Genomic DNA, 20,464 nt, shown 5'->3' with positions numbered 1-20,464 from the left:
GAATAGCTTTAAAACTTTCTTTATACACGCTTAGACAACAGAAAACCGTTGATTTTTACAATGTTCAACTACGCTGTTGAAAATGAAATTATATAAATCTTTCTACATTCAATTGATGAATTGTTCGATTCCATAAAATGTAATATTTATAAAACAGAAGGTTATTGGTTTGAAGCTGAATGATAATTTAATAAAATAGAAATGAAAAAGGAAAATTGATTGAAAGGGAAAGAAAATCTATCGCAGCCACGGAAGCAGAAAAGAATTACTTAACTTTAATCGACCGTACACAACTTTCTTGAAAATAATGTGGGTTTTTTTTTATTATTTTTTTCATTTACTGCAGGCATCTAGAATAATGTACACTTCAAGTGATAAACTCTGTATTTTTTGGCAAAGAAGTTCATCTGATAATAACGATAAGAGAGCTACTCTGAAAATGTTCATAACGATATGAGAGTTACTCTGAAAATGTGCAAGCCACTGATTAGATAATGAGATTGTTCGTTCAAATTACAAAATGTCTTAGAATAAAGCTTATAATACATATGCGCTTTAGTAGAAGAACCGGGGTGTGTGGGGGTGTGTGGAAAAGTAACGTTAATATTATCAATAAAGTGATGTCAAAGTCACTTTTCTTAACAAGGGCAAGGAAAGTTATTTTTCTTACCACTAAATTGAGTTCTGCGAAAATCAAAGTTTGAAATGAACTTGCATTATCGTTATAAATCGACGATACCTTTTTATACATCTAAGTGTTGAAACAGGATATTGTTTTAAATACGTTTGCTGATATTACCCCTTAAGATGACACGGTAGTATTTCCTGGCCCATAAGGGATAATGATAGCCTTTTTAGAATTTTCACCGCTTTCTAACACTGCCTAAAATTCTACATTCACAGTTAACTGAAACTTGTGCTTTCATTTTACTATTCATAAATGAATTTGAACGTGTATGACGACCGTTTACTATTTTTGCTATTTTTAAAAACCTAAGGCCACTAGTGCTTTTAGGACTTTTATCGTGCAGTGAATACAAAATTTAAAAAAAATCTCAATCATTCATTTGCATCTGTATGTAAAATTATTTCATATTTTTCTACACCTGATTAATCCCTCAGTCTGGGAAAGTATGTTTAGTTGTTACTGTATTTTTGTCCAATCACACCATTCCGATACATTGACTTAGGTACACAAAATAGCAACCTAAATTCTGGAATGCAAATACTACCGTGCTACCTATAGGTCGTTGTATGTTATATGACAATTTCAGACTCATGCCGTCGTTACATCATCTTATTCCCTTTTATAGCTAATCCTAATAATTTGATAATTTGTCAAACGATCAATAACTGTTGTTGTCAATCCTCCGTTGGATTGATGTGTTATTACCACTGTCAAATAGTGGTTTACAGTTGATTTGACATAAATCAAAGAGATAAGAGTGCTATGGGACAATCATTCTACTTAGTTTCTCAATGTGATTCTCTTAATTTCTTGCTTCTAAATTGAAAATGCCAATTCTGTTACTAAAAGGGATAATAAATACAAAATAAAAACATTGAAATAGATTACCTGCAGAATTTAATACAACAAGTAGGGCTGATTGATTAGTTTACAAATCTTCAGGGAGAATTAGAACTAGTCTTGTACAATATATACCATTTCTGGGGACATAACTTGCAAATTGAAACTAGATTATGTGTTCTGATAGTGCATTAAAAAGAAATTACATTGGAGTATATACGATTATAAATTTGGCAGCTCTGTCGACTCATTGATTGGTTGTAAATGTGAAGGTCGTACATGAAAGGCTGATTTAAATCTACTCTCAACATATTACACAAACCTGCATCTTTATTTCAAAACAACTACACAATTAAAAGAAAAAAGAAAACATATACAATACAATACAATACAAATATGTTTATTATAGTGGCATTGTGTATAACAAATTATGTACAATATTGAAATATTTCAATTAAATTACACCCGGCCCAATGGACCTATAAGTCACTTCAAATAGATACTATAGTATTAATTCAAATTGTTATCAGGAATTTTATATACATGTTAATTATTTAAATATAAGTGTTGTCTGAGTTTTGTTAATGAATGTTCTAAGTATCGAGCTGGTTTTCGAGGATATTCTGACAATAATAAATTTAACTTTTCACTGTTATTCAAATTTAAGTCCAGAGAATAATTGATTACGTAGTCCATTGTAAAATTGGCATTCAATCGGAGAGTGTAGTTCATTTTCAACATGTCCGGAGTCGCACATTCTAAATATCCGTTGGTATTCTGGCTCACCAACAAAACGTCCTGTTTCTAATCTTAGCGGAAGAATGCCACATCTATATAAATTAATCGGTCATTATTACGTCTCTCTCTTTATTCTAAGCTTTGATGTGATCTGCAAGATAGATATTGAAAAATTCTGATTTATCAATTTAATGTATTTTCATGATTGACCGATGATAAGTTTGTAGGAAGAAGAAGTAACGCTATTAGTCACTAAATATACTTAGGGAACATTAGAAAAAGAAAGCTACGTACGATTGATTTGATATTTGGTGTTTTAACGCCACTTTTAAGCACCGCATTTAGGCTATTTCGTGGCGGACAGTTTTTATTGGTGGAAGAAGCCGGAATGCCCGGAGAAAACCACCGACCTTCGATAGGAAAACTGACAATCCTAGTCAATAAGATTGAAGTCGAGTGCACCCGCATGAGTGTGGTTCGAACTCACAACCTCAGTGTTGACTGGCTATATATAGTGATTACAGTAGTAACTACTTAGACCACTCGGCCACCGAGGCCCCAAAAAACTACATACGAAGAGAAATGTCTAGCTACAAAGTTAAATTAGAATTTTACTACAATACGTGTCTTCTGGAATCAAAGTTTTGTTTCTATAGAAAAGTATTCATTTATTTATCGTTAATCCACATTTTTAGTTAAAAGTCAGGAAGTGTTTGCGCTCATGTCCACAATTTCGTACAATGCATTAACAGATGACTACAAAAATGAAGTATCATGAAGAGATCTTCATGTAGCTTCTTATCAAGACAAAAACATGTCGTGTTAATGTCAACGCAGACAATTCAGATTGAAAAAAAATATAATGGCTCGTTTTAAATTCAAGAGCAAAAAGAAAGATAATGCAAATTGTAAAATATATTTTTATCGATAAGTCTGTGGAACATGCAATCAATTTGACTTATAATTGATTTGCTTGGTATTAATATTTTGCATCGATGCATTTTATTAATATCTTTCTTTATTTAGAAAGGTTTACATGGTCGTAAATGCATGTGCTGTCAAACGTAAAGAGACCCATGAAAGCCCTTGAACATAAACGTAATTTATTTATATGTTTTATTGAAAGAAGTATGAATGAAAGAGAATACAGATGCGCGAATAAAATTGAGAAAGGAAATGGGGAATGAGTCAAAGCGACAACAACCCGACCATAGAGCAGACAACAGCCGAAGGCCACCAATGGGTCTTCAATGTAGCGAGGAATTCCTGCATCCGGAGGCGTCCTTCAGCTGGCCCCTTAAAAATATGTATACTAGTTCAGTGATAATGGACGTCGTACTAAACTCCGAATTATACACAAGAAACTAAAATAAAAAATCATACAAGACTAACAAAGGCCAGAGGCTCCTGACTTGGGACAGGCGCAAAATTGCGGCGGGGTTAAACATGTTTATGGTTGGGATCCCGCTAACATGTTTAACCCCGCCACATAATTTATGTATGTGCCTGTCCCAAGTCAGGAGCCTGTAATTCAGTGGTTGTCGTTTGTTTATGTGTTATATATTTGTTTTTCGTTCATTTTTTTACATAAATAAGGCCGTTAGTTTTCTCGTTTGAATTGTTTTACATTGTCTTATCGAGGCCTATTATAGCTTACTATGCGGTATGGGCTTTGCTCATTGTTGAAGGCCGTACGGTGACCTATAGTTGTTAATGTCTGTGTCATTTTGGTCTTTTGTGGATAGTTGTCTCATTGGCAATCATAGCACATCTTCTTTTTTATATTATGAGATATCAACCCTCCCCCTATACCTTTAGCCAATGTAGAAAAGTAAACGCATAACAATACGCACATTAAAATTAAGCTCAAGAGAAGTCCGAGTCCGATGTCAGAAGATGTAACAAAAGAAAATATACAAAATGACAATAATACATAAATAACAACAGACTACTAGCAGTTAACTGATATGCCAGCTCCAGACATCAACTAAACTGATTGAAAGATTATGTCTTCATCATATGAATATCAGGCACAATCCCTAGGGGTTTCAGTGGCGGATCCAGAGGGGGGGTTCCGGGGGTGCGCACCCCCCCCCCTTTATTTTTGCCGATCAATGCATTTGTATCGGGACATATGTTTTGCTCCCCCCTTTGCCCTGGGTTAGCACCCCCCCTTTCGAAAATTCCTGCATCCGCCCCTGAGTTTAGTATCATACTATCATAAAATATATGAGAAGAACATAACACGTGTCATGCCAACAACTGTGTTTTAAATAAATGTGTTTAGTTCCGATGCAAAGACCCTATAAGTGAATCAATATTAAAGCCAAAATATGCGATCTTTAATGACCTGACAACAGTATCGTAACTATATCCCTTCTTAATAAGTCTGTTTAAAGGTTTTGTAAGCTTTTGAGGTGAATACTGACATTTTTGTGCTTTGTAAAGAATATTACCATAAAAGATTGGATGTGAAATACCTGAACGTATAAGATGTCTGCATGTTGAGTTATAGTTACGAATTATTTCCTTATACCGATGATAAAATTTAGTAAATGTTTTGACTAGTTTGTGATATCGAAAACCCTGGTGTAATAATTTTTCAGTAATACATATATTTCTCTCGCTAAAATCTAATATGTTGTTACATACACGAGCGAATCGTACAAGTTGAGATATATAAACACCATAAGATGGTGACAAGGGAACGTCACCATCTAAAAATGGATAATTAACGATAGGAAATGAAAAATCATCTCTTTAATCATATTTTTTTTTATTAAGCTTCCCGTTAATGATATAGATATCAAGATCGAGGAAAGGGAAGTGGTCTTTATTAGTATTAGCTTTATCTAAAGTAAGTTCAATGTATGGAACAAAAATTCATAGGACAAAAACCGACTGAAATTTACATCTTAAAAACTGCAGAATTTAAAAAATAGAGCAAACAACTACAGATTGAAAGATGAAAACTATCCTTTATAAATTTGGTGAGTAAGAAGCGCTTAACAGGATTTATATTCATTAGGAACTTTTAAACCAAAACAGAATAAAAGCAAAGGTTGCACAAAAACTTGTGAGGCCACATTTAAAAATATTTTGATTTGCCCAAACCCTACCCAAAGGTTGAGACAGTGGGTAGGTAGGTAGGCATTTTTTTTTTTAAAGAAATTGAAGTATCAGGTGTTTATTAGTCTTCATGCCTATCTGATTAAAAAAAAACTTCTTCAAATCAGGACAATAAAAGAATTTGAGTAGGCAGATTTTTTCTGGGTAGGTAGGGTTTGGGCAAAAAAAACCTATTCTTTTTTATGGCCTGAAGTTGCATGATTAAAGGGGTCCACAAAAATAACAAATAAATACAACTAAGGTACTTTTTTTTCGAGGGAATCAGAATTCTAAAATTTCTATATATATCAAAGAAGAAAGTATATTATGAATCAACATGATGGGTTAATAATATCATCAGGGACTAGCAAAAACCAACATAAGTATCTATCTGCGGCGAGAAATCACATACTGATTCTGCACATACAGTGACCATCATACTATGCAGTGTTGGTAAAATGCAAAAGTATCACGTAAAAATAGCAATTACCTCCTGTTGCACGTATATATGTATTGATTTACGATCATTGATTTGCCCTTTGGTATTTCATAACTGTACTCATTTTGTATTATTGGAACATACGACTTTTACATTAATACAAATAACTTACTTTGAATATAAAATATAACATTGTCTGCTATCTTCAATCTGTATCTGAGAAACAATCATTAGCATAACGAATGACGACGAAAAAACACACCGTTCGCAAATAAAGCTTAAAAACACCATTGAAATAATAATGTCTGTAAATAGTGAAGTTTTATGTTGAATATATTCTACTGATAATTTTTATATGAATAAGGAACGCCAATGGTGTCATCATTGTGTTCACTTTATAGTTTGGTAAGAGTGCCGTCTACTCATTAGTCATGTCCATCAAATTTCAAATCCTGTATTATAAGACATGCCACCTGATTCTACAATGAATTATAAATTAAAATGTCATCACCAATGCAAAATCATCTATTTAAAAGTTTACCCTTTGACTGATGAATCGATTTTTTTTCCGGCATTATTGTCAGTCCTCATAATAAATTGGCGTATACTATAGCATATTCTTCAAGAAACAACACCAGTTAAAGTGTTTTTAAAATCTTGTTTTTGTTTTGTTTTTGCAGTTGATAATAAATAGTCCGTTTCTATGTAAGTTGGCGTTTTTTGGGTTGTTTTTTTTTTTTGCAGTTCAGTGTTTCTGTTGTTCTGCTGTTTTCCTTTTACAGTTGATGTGTATACTCGGTTTTAGTTTGTAATCCGAATTTGATTTCGCGTAATCGATTCATGAGTATTGCACAGCGGTAGCGGTATACTACTATTGCCATTATTTTGCGTTTACGTGCGTTTTTGTAAGAGTGTGCTTCATTTATAATTTAAAGAAGTAACGCGTATATTGATATAAGAGAATCTTGAACCAATGTTCTACTCAACCACAAGCTGTGATATGAGCGTAGCTCTTTGTGATAAATCTATCACATTACATCTGTACATGATGGTTTTATCAACAAAATATGTGGGACAGTATTAGACAAATTGTCATAAATTGAGATAATTGATGTCATTCTTGTCAGGAATAACATTAATGCCAAGAGAAGAAATAATCATTATATTATCAACAATTTTCCATTTTTTTTTATACCAGTATATTCGTGTGTTTATATAATATATGATTTGGAAGTTAAAAGTAACCTTTACTATCAAATCCATGATGAATCAAGTGGTAAACCTAATGTGTTATCTAACAATGAAACATATTGCTGGGAGCCTTGTCAGCAGATACAATTGAATATATGGATATTTCTTTTAAAATCTAATGATATCGTATTGCTTATGAATCCTTGGATTTCTCCATAAGTGTCGTGATGAAATCTGAATAGATTAACAATCCCTATTAATGTATTTACGTACATAGTTACACATTGATAAGATGGTGTGGAAAATATCGTATCCTCTTTGGAACTATTAAACGCTACAGAGTTCAAATATATATATAAAATTACACTAGAGTTACATATCTATAGATCCTTTATATGTAGCTGACGTTTTACGAAAATTATTCTTTACAATGATAATCTTTGAAGTACTGTTTTTATTAATTTATTTAAAACAAACATACATGTCCTTCAGGGAATTATGTGTTAATGAATTTTTTTTTATAGTCTGTTATTTTTATTTTTAATTTGTTGTTATCCTTAAGCTTTTGGAGTTTGATAGATACTTTACATTCGGTTACCTTTAAATGTTGGTTGTTGTGTGGTTGGGTTGCTGTCTAATTGTTGTACAAGTATACTCCATGTCAACGTTGATTTATATTCTGTGATCATTCTAAACATACATGGACTATTTGTCATCGGCGGTAAAGCAAACAATTGATATATCTTTTTATGTGTGATGTTCTCTCTCAAAATATTTAATCAGAAGTTTTGTGTAGAAAGTATACAATAAATGGGAGAAGTTAACCAAGCAATACAATATCCATAGTCATATTTGAATACATTTATAACCTCATTCAATTAATGTTCCAGAGAAGCAAATAACCTGAAAGCGGACCGTGAACACATGGGTTGTATTTTAATCGTATTGTCACACACAACACATAATAAACACAACAGTTTATGGTAAAAAAAAATAAGAAGATTTTGATTGCTAATGTTACCACTCTCAATCAGAGAGCAAATGATTTTATAAGTTAACAACTATAGGTCATCGTACTGATTCCAACAATGAGCAAAACCCATACCGCATAGTCAGCTATAAACACTATGCTTGGAGAGGTTTATGCCATCTGTTTAATTAAATTATATGATATGACTTAGAATCATTTGTCTAATGTTTCTAATATGGTTTGGCAAATCTCATTGATGTTCCCTGAATGGTTTCCATTTTGGTAAATTATATTGTAAGTAATATTTGTGCCTTATGTTTTCCATTTTTCATTACAACAAAGCTATTTTTCTATGACACATTATGTAATTTATGACAAATGTCGAGAGATTTCCCCCAGAAACTAAGATAAAAGTAATTCATTGCGTCTAGAACATTACGAAAGAAAATGATTTCTATTATTTCAAAAGATTAAGATTTTTCAAGTCTAGACCTATAACGGGGATTGAACCATCTTTATTTTACGTGGTATAAAAACATTATTGATGTCTTGAATATTAATTCTGTCTGTGTGACATAAATGGAATCTTATGGTTTCTTGTAAAACATAAATGTTCCATTTCATGTCATGGTATGGTAGTCTGTGATTAAAAAAGTAATTAAATGTCAAAGTCCGCAGCAAATAGGCATTTTGATCATTTCTGTTTGTTACAAAGCTAAATCGGAAACCCTGATGAAGTGTTTATAAATAAAAAGAAGAAACTATAAAGCTACCACAGAGACTGGGAAAAAATGAAATAAATGTAAATACACATAGCTAGTTATTATGGTAGCACAAAACCAAGACAATGAACACGAACTTATCAACAATTAAGCAACTAACTTTACTGCATCTGTGTTTATACCAATTTTGATGTACTGTTTGTTCCAAAGGTAATTATCAACCCACAGCCATAACGTTGATTTACTAATATAGATTTTCATATGTTATAACTTCATAAATATTGCAACCTCCTTCAAGGAAAATATCGTATTGTTTATTTCTTATTGCCTTCGGATTAGTTCAAATTCGGATATTAGCAATATTTTTTTGATTTTGCGTTAGTTTTCAAATCTTCATTTCTAAGCGTCCAAAATGTAGGTCACCACCTCGAAACGCTTCTTAATGGCTCTTCTTCGATATAACTTTTGTACTGTAAATGTTAGTCTCTAAAATGTCCATTTACCCATAAGTTATTCTAACACATACACATTTGTTATCAATGCACTCGTTTTTGTTGATAAACTCATCATAAATGCCAGGATTGAAGTTTTATATTAACCCCAGACGCGCGTTTTGTCTAGAAAAGAATCATCAGTGACGCTCGAATCAAAACATATTAAGAAGGCCAAATAAAGTACAAAATTGAAGAGCATTGAGGATCAAAGATTCCTAAAAAATTGGCCAAATACAGCTAAGGTTATCTATTCCTGAGGTAGAAAAGTCTTAGTATTTTAAAACTTCAAAGTTTTGTTAACAGTTTTAGAATTATGAAGATATTCAATGACAACTCAAGTCAACACAGAAATGCTGACTACTGGGCGGGTGATACCCTCGGGGAATTAAAACTCTACCAGCAGTGGTATAGAAAAATGCCGAATAGTTGAAATATTAATATCAAACGCAAAAAGACATAAAAATAATTTAACACTTTGCATTTTTTTGTAACACCATATATCATTTTTATTGATAATTAACTATACTTGTATTAAAGATGTCAGTGTTAGGATGGTTGAAACTAATACAATGTACTTCAACTACAAATAACGACATCCTACTTTCTGATCTACATTTCGTTGTATGGTGTTTATGTATTTTATTTTTATATCGATACCTAAGTAAAGGACATATTAAATCTTTATCAAATAAAGGGTCTCCCATCTTTTACAGAGAAAACTACACAGTCTTATTTACATATGCGTTATTATAATCAGCTTCGCAGACAGGGTCGTAACTAGGGTTCTAATTCAGGGGAGGCAGGGGTTTGGGGCCCCCGACTGAGGACCATATAGAGAGGGGGTTGGGGCGCAGCCCCCCGCCGATTTTTTTCTCTCTCAGTAAAATGGCTAAAATTGACCCGTTTTCCTTCGATTTCCTTACTCTAAGAGATATCAGTATTGCTTGAACCTGGAAACAATTTTTATGCAAAAAAAGTTGATATTGCTGTTTTGGGTGAGCCAAGGCTACGGTCTTAAAGGCTGTAATTTGGCCTATAATTATTAACATTAACCCTTTCCCTTTCATGCATTTTAGACCTTTACTTATCGAAAATACATTATCGAAGTTTAAATGAATACAGCATTCGCATCAATGATCATACACACGTCATGTTGGGCTCAAATGAAAGATAATTGGTAAAATATTTCAAAAAATTAAGTTTGAAGATAAATCGTCATTTTTTGGTCACGAGGTATATTTCCAAAAGTCACGTGACTGTTGGAGATGAGTGAAAAAATACGAAATCCTTGGGCAAAAAGTCGTGCAGAGACATATTGGTTTGCTAATAGGGTCAGGTTTTTTGTGGAAACACAATGCCTCGAGTCTGTTGAAGCCATATAAGTTATCATGGTGGTATAAATAGACACATAACGTGCTATAGGCCTTGAAATATCGATGTCCATAACATTCAAAATAATTGATTTTAGACGCTCTTTTTGTCCGATTTCAAACTTGGACCCTAGTTATTTGTCTAATTCATTTTCAATCAATCAGCAACCTAAACTTTGTTTTTACAAGGGAAAATTCATTGAATTACCAATGCTAGCTTGATCTGGGACACCCTTGACCGAGCCCGATGGAGCAAAGGGGGTAAGGGGGGGGGGAATTTTGCACACACATTCTTTTAAAAAAATTTCGTAGGTTTCCTTTTTGAAGTTGAAAGTAAAGTTAAGTTAAGTTACATTTAATATAGGAAATTAATTTTCCAACTCCGGCAGTGGGATTCGTACTCTCAATCTTAGCGCCTTGGGATAGATCAGCGTACCCCTGAGCAACTGGCATTGTAGTGAATCTTTTGAAATTTAAGTATTTAAGTCTACTACTACGGAAGAAATTAAAAAAATAATAATATAAAGTTTCTCACTCAGTTTGTTTTCTTTTTGGAATTATGTGTTCAGATGATAATTTTTTGTTGCCAAATGCATGATTTTTACGCAAATCTAGGAGGAATCCCCTCTTTAAACTGTCATTTTTTCATTGAAATATACATGTTCCTTTATTCAAACAAAAGTGTTTTCAACTTTGATATAACGCAACACTTACGAAACCATGTTTTGTTACATCTATTTCAACTTTGCCAAAAAAATTCAGAATATTTTAGCAGTTTTTGTCTCTTTTCTCATAATATCTTTAAGAAATGACTTCAGATTTTTAGCGTATTTCAAGTTTGTGATTGCGCTGCTACACTAAAAATTACATTTGCAACTAGTGTACAAGTTAGAACTATTAGTTTAATACTATTCTTAAAAAAATCAGTGCACAGTTATTGAAAAAAGTCATAAATCCTCTTATAAGAGCAGTTTTCTTTGCACTTCTTTTTGAGAATATTCCTCAAAATTCGAAGAAAAATAAATGGTTTTTACAGAAAAATTACACATTAGTAAGGGGCGACTTGTTTATTAACTAATAATGGTAGAGGTTTGATGCAAATTAAATCGCATTGCTGGTTATCTGAGGATTAATTTGAGCCCTTAACCACATCTGTACGTCAGCAAATAGCGATTAAACAAGTCTAAATGTCCCACAAAAATCTTGAAATTGGGTTCACCGGTAAGCTGTACCGGTGTGAAAGGGAGAGGGTTAAATACATTGTGACCATGGATTTTTTTCTCAATATGGCTAAAATAACCCGTTTTTCTTCGATTTCCCTAATTTAAGAAACACCAGTAATGCTGGATGCTGGAAGCAATTTGTATGCAAACAATTATTACCTGTATTTAAAGATATTTTTTTATTAGAGATCAAACTGGTAAGTTAAAAAAAATATGTAAAGCAACTAAGATCATGGAACGCAAGATAATTTTTTTATCGAGGACCTTGAATTTCAATATTGTTGAAAGCTGAACAGACAACTAAAAACAGGGACTTTAAATACAGTCAAGTATATACTTAGTATAGAAAGTCCCTGCTATATCGAATGGGGGTGTTTAACTACTAAGGCATTGACCATAATGTTCTTGTACGATCGGGAGAAGCGGTTAAAACAGCTGATTCAGCCGGTAACGAATTCCCGATATCATAAAAGATTCACAATTAAAAGGGAACTTCCTCTGCTTAACTGAGCCCCTAAATAAATGTGAATAGTTAAGTTTTATTCAAAATTGTCGAAAACAAAGTTTCATATGTGTTCTCTTACGAATACTGAATAAGGTGGCACGGTAGTATTTCCTGGCCCATAAGGGATAATGATAGCCTTTTAAGAATTTTCACCCCTTTCTAACACTGCAAAAAATTCTACATTCACAGTTAACTGAAGTACTTTCATTTTACTATTCACAAATGAATTTGAATATGTATCATGACCGTTTACTTTTTTTGCTATTTTTAAAAACCTAAGGCCACTAGTACTTTTAGGTCTTTTATGGTGCAGTGAATACAAAATTTCAAAAAATTCTCAAAAATTCATTTTCATCTGTATGTAAAATTATTTCATATTTTTCTACACCTGATTCATCCCTCAGTTTGGGAAAGTAAGTTCAGTTGATACTGTATTTTTTGTCCAATCGCACTGTTTAGATACATTAACCTAAGTAGGGTACACAAAAGAGCAACCTAAATTCTGGAATGCAAATACTACCGTGCCACCATAACAGACGGACGGCCACACGAAAAAAAGCCAAAATACAAATACTGAAACGGTTCACTTTGGATCAAAAATCCGGAAAATGACGCATATATCACGTATCATGATAACACTGTCAAAACTGTAAACTTGTGTTGCTTATTATATAAATTCAAGTTCTTGGTGTACATATTGTCAAAATTTCATTTTATTACTTCCAAAAAAAAATTTGGTGTAGAAAATTTAGGGGAGGCAGTTGCCTCCCCTGCCTCATAGGTAGTTACGGCCCTGGCAGACATATGCGGATAATTGTTATCCTTTCAAATTAGCAAATATATGTAAAGGAAGGGATATTATTAGTTTATTCAATCAAAAGTAATATAACAAAAATACCGAACTCAAATGGCAAAATTAAAAGCTCAAACACATCATCAAACGAATGGAAAACAATTGCCACATTCCTTACTGCATTTGTTTTTAATGTTTTTGTGTATTTTTGTTGTTTTAATTCTACTTGTTTTTTGTTGTGGCTGTGTAGGTATTTGTGGCGATATTCATTTGCAATATTTGGTATCAGCTATGATCTGTCACGTACATTAAACACAAAATCGACAGATGAATTTTGCAAATTTTCTACCACTGGTTCGACATATTGCTAGAGAAGTGTCATCATTCTCTCATCACGTTGTAAAAAACACAGCCTTTGTACGGTCGGTTATCACGTTGTATTCTTACTGTTTCTTGACATTCCGATTTTTAATTACATGGCACCTTTCTGTTTGTCTTCTTGTCATAACTAATTTGTCATTTACTAAGATGTAAGGTCTGACGATTTTCTCTTGAATTGAGCTCCCAGTTGAACGAGTCAAAGTACCTGATTTACATCTTCTTAGTAATACAAACATGCTTTATAATCAACAACTAAAAAAGCTTTATTTGTCAAGTGAATTGCAGCTTCTTCTTAATGAGAATTGGTCCTAATTGAGATTAACTCCATCCTTTAAAGAAATCGACAGACTTGGCTAATTCATTCCGCTCACTTTGTTTTCTTTAATTTGCTATAAATATCACATGACAATCCATAGGCTAGACTTCTCTTAAAAACGTCTAACGAATCTCAATTAAAGCTATCCACCAATGAGATTAATGTATAATACACCGTTCCTGGCTAATTAGTTTTTTTGGTCATTCTAAGATCGATTTGTTTACTGTAAGGAATGATGGGATAACTGGATGACCAATGAGATACTTCTTTTCGTACCATTCAATTATTTCCTGATTATATCGACAGATTTGATTAATTCACACAAGTTGATTTCACCGTGCCTTCAATACGGTTATATCAATGAAGAAGACAACCGTATAATTTACAGGACGATTAGCGTGTAATTACTGCACACACTCTTCTATATCTCAATTCAAACTTTCTAACAAAAAACATGTTTCTGATGAGTCTTTTAGTTGATTGTAAAGGGATCATAAACTACAATGTGCAGTACAGATTTTGTTTGGAAAAGGTATATTTTCTTTTAAAATTTGGACATTAAAAGATGTGAGAGGGTATCTTGCATGATTTCTACGTTAAATGTAACATTAACGAAACTAAGGAATAATTATGGGAAAGCTTGTAATAGTAGTATACCCTGTTCAAAAGTCATAAATCGATTGCGAGAAAACAATTCCGGGTTATTCACTAAAACCAAGGGAAACACATCAACTATAAGAGGAAAACAACGAACTTCGAACAAACAAACAATAAAACTGAATTTGACATTAGTATTTGTAAAAAAAAAAGATTATTAAGCACGCAATGCACATTGACATGGCGTTGCTTTTGCATCTTTCAGATGACACGTATGAAGCAAATTACCATGTCAGATCTAAAGCGAATAAACAGTATTGTGTTGACTTCCACATTAATGCATTGCCATTGAAGAAACAACTCGTAAAGAACCTTCCATTTTCTCTAGTAGTGTAAAATTATACAAATGATATTTTATTAGATGTAAATGAAATATTATTGATTCTTGGGTTTTGCTGTCGTTAATTGAAACCTTCCAAGTATCATTTTGTGTTATTCAAATATAAAGCTGACATTTGGACGTGATGGCAACAAATCCCTTTCTGTCAAAATGTTTAAAAGCATAAATTAATGTTTGATTGATAACCTCTCACAGTTAACTGAATTACTTCGGAAAGAGAATTGTCAAACACATTCGATTGGTGTTAAAAGATAAAATTTCCTTATCTCATAATGTCATAATCTTGACAGCTATAAGACTGCATTACAAATACTTTTGGGAAAAAAACAATTTTTTAGTTATTTATTACTTTTCAGTTATCAAAATTATATAAGATAAGAGGAAGGACGAAAACACTGCAAGTGTGCAAAACAAGAAAAGTAAGACTGACATATCTCTCCAAGTATGTATATTTTATAAGATGTTAGATATGCGTCCTTAATCTATCAGTGATGCTTAAGCATCAGCTGAACAGCTTGAGCAAAGAACAGAATTTGGTTTAACAAATATTAGCTTGCACATTTTTACAAATTAGAGGTAGCAAATCATAGCTGGTTTAAGACAGGCAAAATATTACTTGTTTGTCTTTTGTCTAGAATGTGTAATTGCCTAATGAAAAACCTGGAATTTGATTTTTTTTAATAGGATTATTCAGAAGAAAATTCAATATTTGGAAAGCTATTCAGGGTACATTCTCTTTAATTCTATTTTTTTAAAGACTACTCGTTTACAAGGAAGTTGTTTTTTTTATCACAATTTGTGTTTATGCTACTAGTAATATACTATACAACTGTACACAATCATGTAAACAAAATATCAGATGATATTTTTATTGTACAAAAGATTTAACATTATGTAATATATCGCTTGATAGGAGTACTTTATGTTATCTAATAAAACTTAATCAAATGACACCCTGTATTTTACAACATGCGGCAGCGTTCTTTATATATATATGATTAATACGTATACTTCATTGCATTTTTTGGAAACAAAATAATATGTAAGGTACAGGAACAAAATGTCACAACAATATTTAATTAAGAACTGACAGCTTCTTTTTAAAATTCAATTGAGATGTAAAAGTGTTGACTGAGGCACATGTTGTATGATTCACAGAAACAATTCATATTAAAGATGTTCTCGGTCAACGCTTTCATTACCCTATAGAATTATAAAAAGAAGCATCCAGTTCATGTAATTACATTTCTGTCCTTAACTGTTGTATTTTATAAGGAAAGCCAATCAAAATTACGGATTCTAAAAAAACATACATGTAAGCAGTTTTCAACTTATTTTTATAGTTCGTTCTTATGTTGTACTGTTATACCACTGTCCCAGGTTAGAGGATGGTTGGGATCCTGCTAACATGTTTAACCCCGCCACATAATGTATGTATGTGCTGTCCCAAGTCAGAAGCCTGTATTTCAGTGGTTGTCGTTTGTTTATGTGTTACATATATTTCTTCGTTCAATTTTTTTACATACATAAGGCCGTTTGTTTTCTCGTTGGAATTGTTTTACATATTCATTTCGGTGCCTTTTATAACTAACTATGCAGTATGGGCTTTGCTTATTGTTGAAGGCCGTACGGTGACCTATAGTTGTTAATTTCTGTGTCATTTTGGTCTCTTGTGGAGAGTTGTCTCATTGGCAATCGTACCACATCTTCTTTTTTATATGTGATGTAATCATGTAGGTATATATATATACAAGACACGCGATCAGAGTTGCATATAAGATGCTGAATCTGTAGACACTAAATGGAAACTCGGGGGGGGGGGAGGGGTAGGATCGGGGGAGGGATTGGTGAGAAATAACAAAAAAGGCTACTAATTAACTTCTATTTGCGTTAAGTTTTTATTCAAGCGTCACTGATAAGTCTTCTGTTGACGATTCCGAAACGCACAAAATTAATGCTTTGTAACTTCCTATCAGAAATTTGCCCCCACGCACCTCACACACTTTTCAGATTGCTCCTACACCACTGACCATGCATGGTAACATCTTGTGTAAAAACAATTATTTACAATTTCTGTAAATTTCCAGTTAATTTGGTATTTTGTGATAATGGAAATAACGGCACGTATATTTAGGACAAACATATATATATATATATATATATATATATATATATCACAGTCATGTAAAGTCAGCATAACATTATTTTGTTCAATGTAGCAAAAACGATCTTCTAGAACCGGAAGGTGGAATGTTTTGAAACCGAATATATATTCACCAGGAGTTTTTTTTTTCTTTAATATTTCAGGGGAAATTTTCCAGCTCAGCGATTCAACAAAACAGTACATGAATAACCGCAAATTTGGTCCAGAATTTCCATTTCTTTGTATAATAAGTGATACATATTTCTTTATTATGTGTGGATTTTTCAATTTAAAAAGTTACGAGACCGATTACGAGAGATGAAATAGTGAAAATAATCAGTCTTCTATGAAATTGTCTTAATCATAAAAGGAATTTTCAAAACAATTATTGGTGTCGCAGTTTCTTTCCTTCCAAGCATTGCATTTTCTCCGTGGGACATACTATAGTTGATTATTTGATGATATAACTGTTACATAACATTTGCATGTGATTTGAATGTATTGAAAGTCATTATCAGCTCTATGACATGTTTGACAAATGTTATTCTGTGAAATGACGAAATGCCATGAATGATTTTCATTTCATTTGAGCTATATTATAACATCTGTCTAGATATATTAAAAATCCTTTTATTTTGGAGGATAATGGATATATGAGATCTCGTCATTGTTATCGATATTTGATTTATTTCCGGTGTAGCTTTGGATTATTTTTTCACTTTCAAACATAGATTTTGGCAGGGAAGCTTTTGAATTATGAGTGAACAGCGAACGATTTCAAAAAGTACTATGTCAATTTATTGTTTTGCTAACAGTTCAATTTGCGTCAGTGACCTCCATGAATAGTAGAGAGCCCCCCCCCCCCCCCCCCCAAGTTAACCATAGGAATTTATAGTAAATTAAAGCAAATACAATGTATTCATATTATATGTATGTAGTATACAGAATTATATCAGTGACCGCCGTGGATAGTAAACTATTAGAATTGATAGCAAATAGCAAATTCACCTGATTTATAGTAAATGTATGATCATTGTTTACTGAAAAACGCGAAAATAATTGTCCTTTCCCAAGTACTTATGCAAATTATGTTTAAATTCAAAACAGGCCTAAAGGACAGCCGAAGTCTTTTATATTCCTCAAAAAGTCAGTCCAATGAAATCGTGGGCATTCAGAACGTGGTTGAAAGTATGTAAAGTGATGTAGAATGAAATTTTGTAAAAGATTTAATGACTGGAGAATTTCAGGGAAGGTATCAAAAGTTATAGGTACTGTGGGAGAGGGCATTGTATTTTCAACCCCTCCTCCATTTTCCCCAAAATTCCCAATTTTGTTATCTATTTATTTCAATATGAACATAGTTACATTTAGTATATTATAAACATTCATTACTATATATAAAGTATGCTTTATAAATAGTTTGATATGAGCGTCACTGATGAGTCTTGTGTAGACGAAACGCGCGTCTGGTGTACTAAATTATAATCCTGGTACCTTTGATAACTGTTTGCTTTTTACTATCAATTCTCAGTTTACTATAAATGAATCCACGGCGGTCATTGATATATTATATAGACCCTCTCTATTTAATATACTTTCTAGTGACCCGATGCATTTTTGTAAAAGATTTTTGACTAGAGCATTTCAGAAAAGGTATCAAATGTCATAGGTACTTTGGGACATGAAAATTGTTTTTATAGCCTGGCTCCTAATTTTTTTCCCTCTAAAATTCCCTCTCTTTTTTTGTATTTCTATTAATTTCAATAATGTTAGAGTTTATCTGTATATTATGAACATTCATTACTTAAAATAAAGTGTTTTTGCTTTTTATTATCAACTCTCAATTTACTAATCGATCAACGGCGGTCATTGACATATTATGTAGACCCTCTGTATTTAATAAACTGTGTTACCGCCGTTGAAAGTAAACTTGAAAATAATAGCAGAAAGCAAATACACTTTATTCATAGTCTTTGTATGTTTGGAAAGTACAGAAAAACGCAAACCGGAAGTCTAGTCTGACTTAAAATTTCGTCCATTGACGGAAAAATATCCGGACGCATTTTTTTTCGTATTTCTCCCAAACTAACCCAAACTGAATAATCACAAGAATGGATGACAAATGCGAATATGCATGGTACCTATAGGACACAGAGGCACGATGATTAATTTATTGTGGAAGGAAGAGAAGCCAAACACAAAATGGGGTCTTCTCGCTTAATAGTACAGATAACAAATATTACTTAAATATTGATAAGTTAGTAAAAGCTCTTACCCATACTCCAACATTTTCGAGTAGTCGAGTCTGTATTTGTAATATAAAACCTAGAATTTGTTATGTTTATTAAAAATATTATTCATAAAGAAAGAAATTTCTTCATGACAATTTGTGTTTCTGCTACTACTTTTAACGTAACGTAGCAAAACAAATTCACAGTAACATTCAACATATAGACAAATTTTGATATAAACCTGTTCAATAGAATCGTTTCAAACATCATTTATCGAAAAAAAAAATGATGACAATCCATTAACGTAGACCCAACCAGCGTAAGGCTGTGAGTGGGCCTACTTATCTAGCTTTAATACTGCAAATTTTGATATAATTGAAATTTTCAATGATACTTACATTATAACCACTAGTAAGTCGATAAGGTCTGAGATAATACTGTTCTTCATATTGACAGCTACATGTATCACCAAGGTTGTCACTGTTCATCAAACACTGCATAAATTTTTTTTTAAAGTACTGAATGAACCCACATATTCAATGATAATAATGTTAATATTCTGCACTTGCTTATTGCATGAATATTGATTGTTATTTGTATATAGTTCATGTTTTGAATAAAAATATGTAGAAGAAATTAATACTATGCACTTTAAAATAACACACATACATTTGAAGTATCATCATTTTTTTCCTCAATATATATTAAAAATGCTCGAAATATACTGATTGAATGTCAATAGAAACACAACACCTACATGTACGTGCATTTTGCATTGAACAAACATTCACTGTCAGATCTTCTAACAAAATTTGTCTGTATCTGTAATTTTGCTCAGTTCAAAATTGATAGAAAACTAACCAAACCAAATTTTTGTTTAACTTCAATTTAATATTAAACAAATATTTTAATATTTTTTAATAAAAATAAATTGGGAGAATCATTATAAATTCTTTTCGTATTCAGACTTTCAGTACCGGGGTAAACTATTTTAATATATCATGATGTTTGATATACCCCTTTATATGACAGTCGGACTGATAAAATTAAGCCCATTTACAGATAGAGATACCATACATAAAAATATGACTCTGAATAAAATAAGAACATGTACCAACATTATAACTTACGTTTTTATTTGCAAAATTTTCAATCAAGCTACACGAAGTGGATTGCCCACAACAAAGGGTCTTTCTGCATCTTGGGCATATTGCTGAAACACACAGTTCATATTAGTTTTTTTTAATAAAGATACATTTTTAGTACATGCAAATACATTTGTACTGATAAAATAAGTATCATTAACTTTCTCTTA

The 20,464-nt window shown here is 32.2% G+C and overlaps 1 long non-coding RNA gene across 1 annotated transcript in view; it reads left to right on the top strand.

Annotated features, from left to right (window-relative positions):
- LOC143082490 (uncharacterized) overlaps window positions 1–17,756 on the top strand; it is a 30,329-nt gene extending 12,573 nt beyond the window's left edge. The window contains exons 2-3 of the long non-coding RNA XR_012980407.1: window positions 15,132–15,217; window positions 17,083–17,756. This is a non-coding gene — a long non-coding RNA (uncharacterized LOC143082490). The remainder of the gene's footprint in view (window positions 1–15,131; window positions 15,218–17,082) is intronic.
- Window positions 17,757–20,464: the final 2,708 nt, after the last annotated feature.

The sequence above is a fragment of the Mytilus galloprovincialis genome, chromosome 7, assembly GCF_965363235.1.
Source record: "Mytilus galloprovincialis chromosome 7, xbMytGall1.hap1.1, whole genome shotgun sequence".
NCBI lineage: Eukaryota > Metazoa > Mollusca > Bivalvia > Mytilida > Mytilidae > Mytilus > Mytilus galloprovincialis.
The sequence above is the reverse complement of the archived record's forward strand: the minus strand, read 5'-3'. Positions and strand labels throughout refer to the sequence as shown.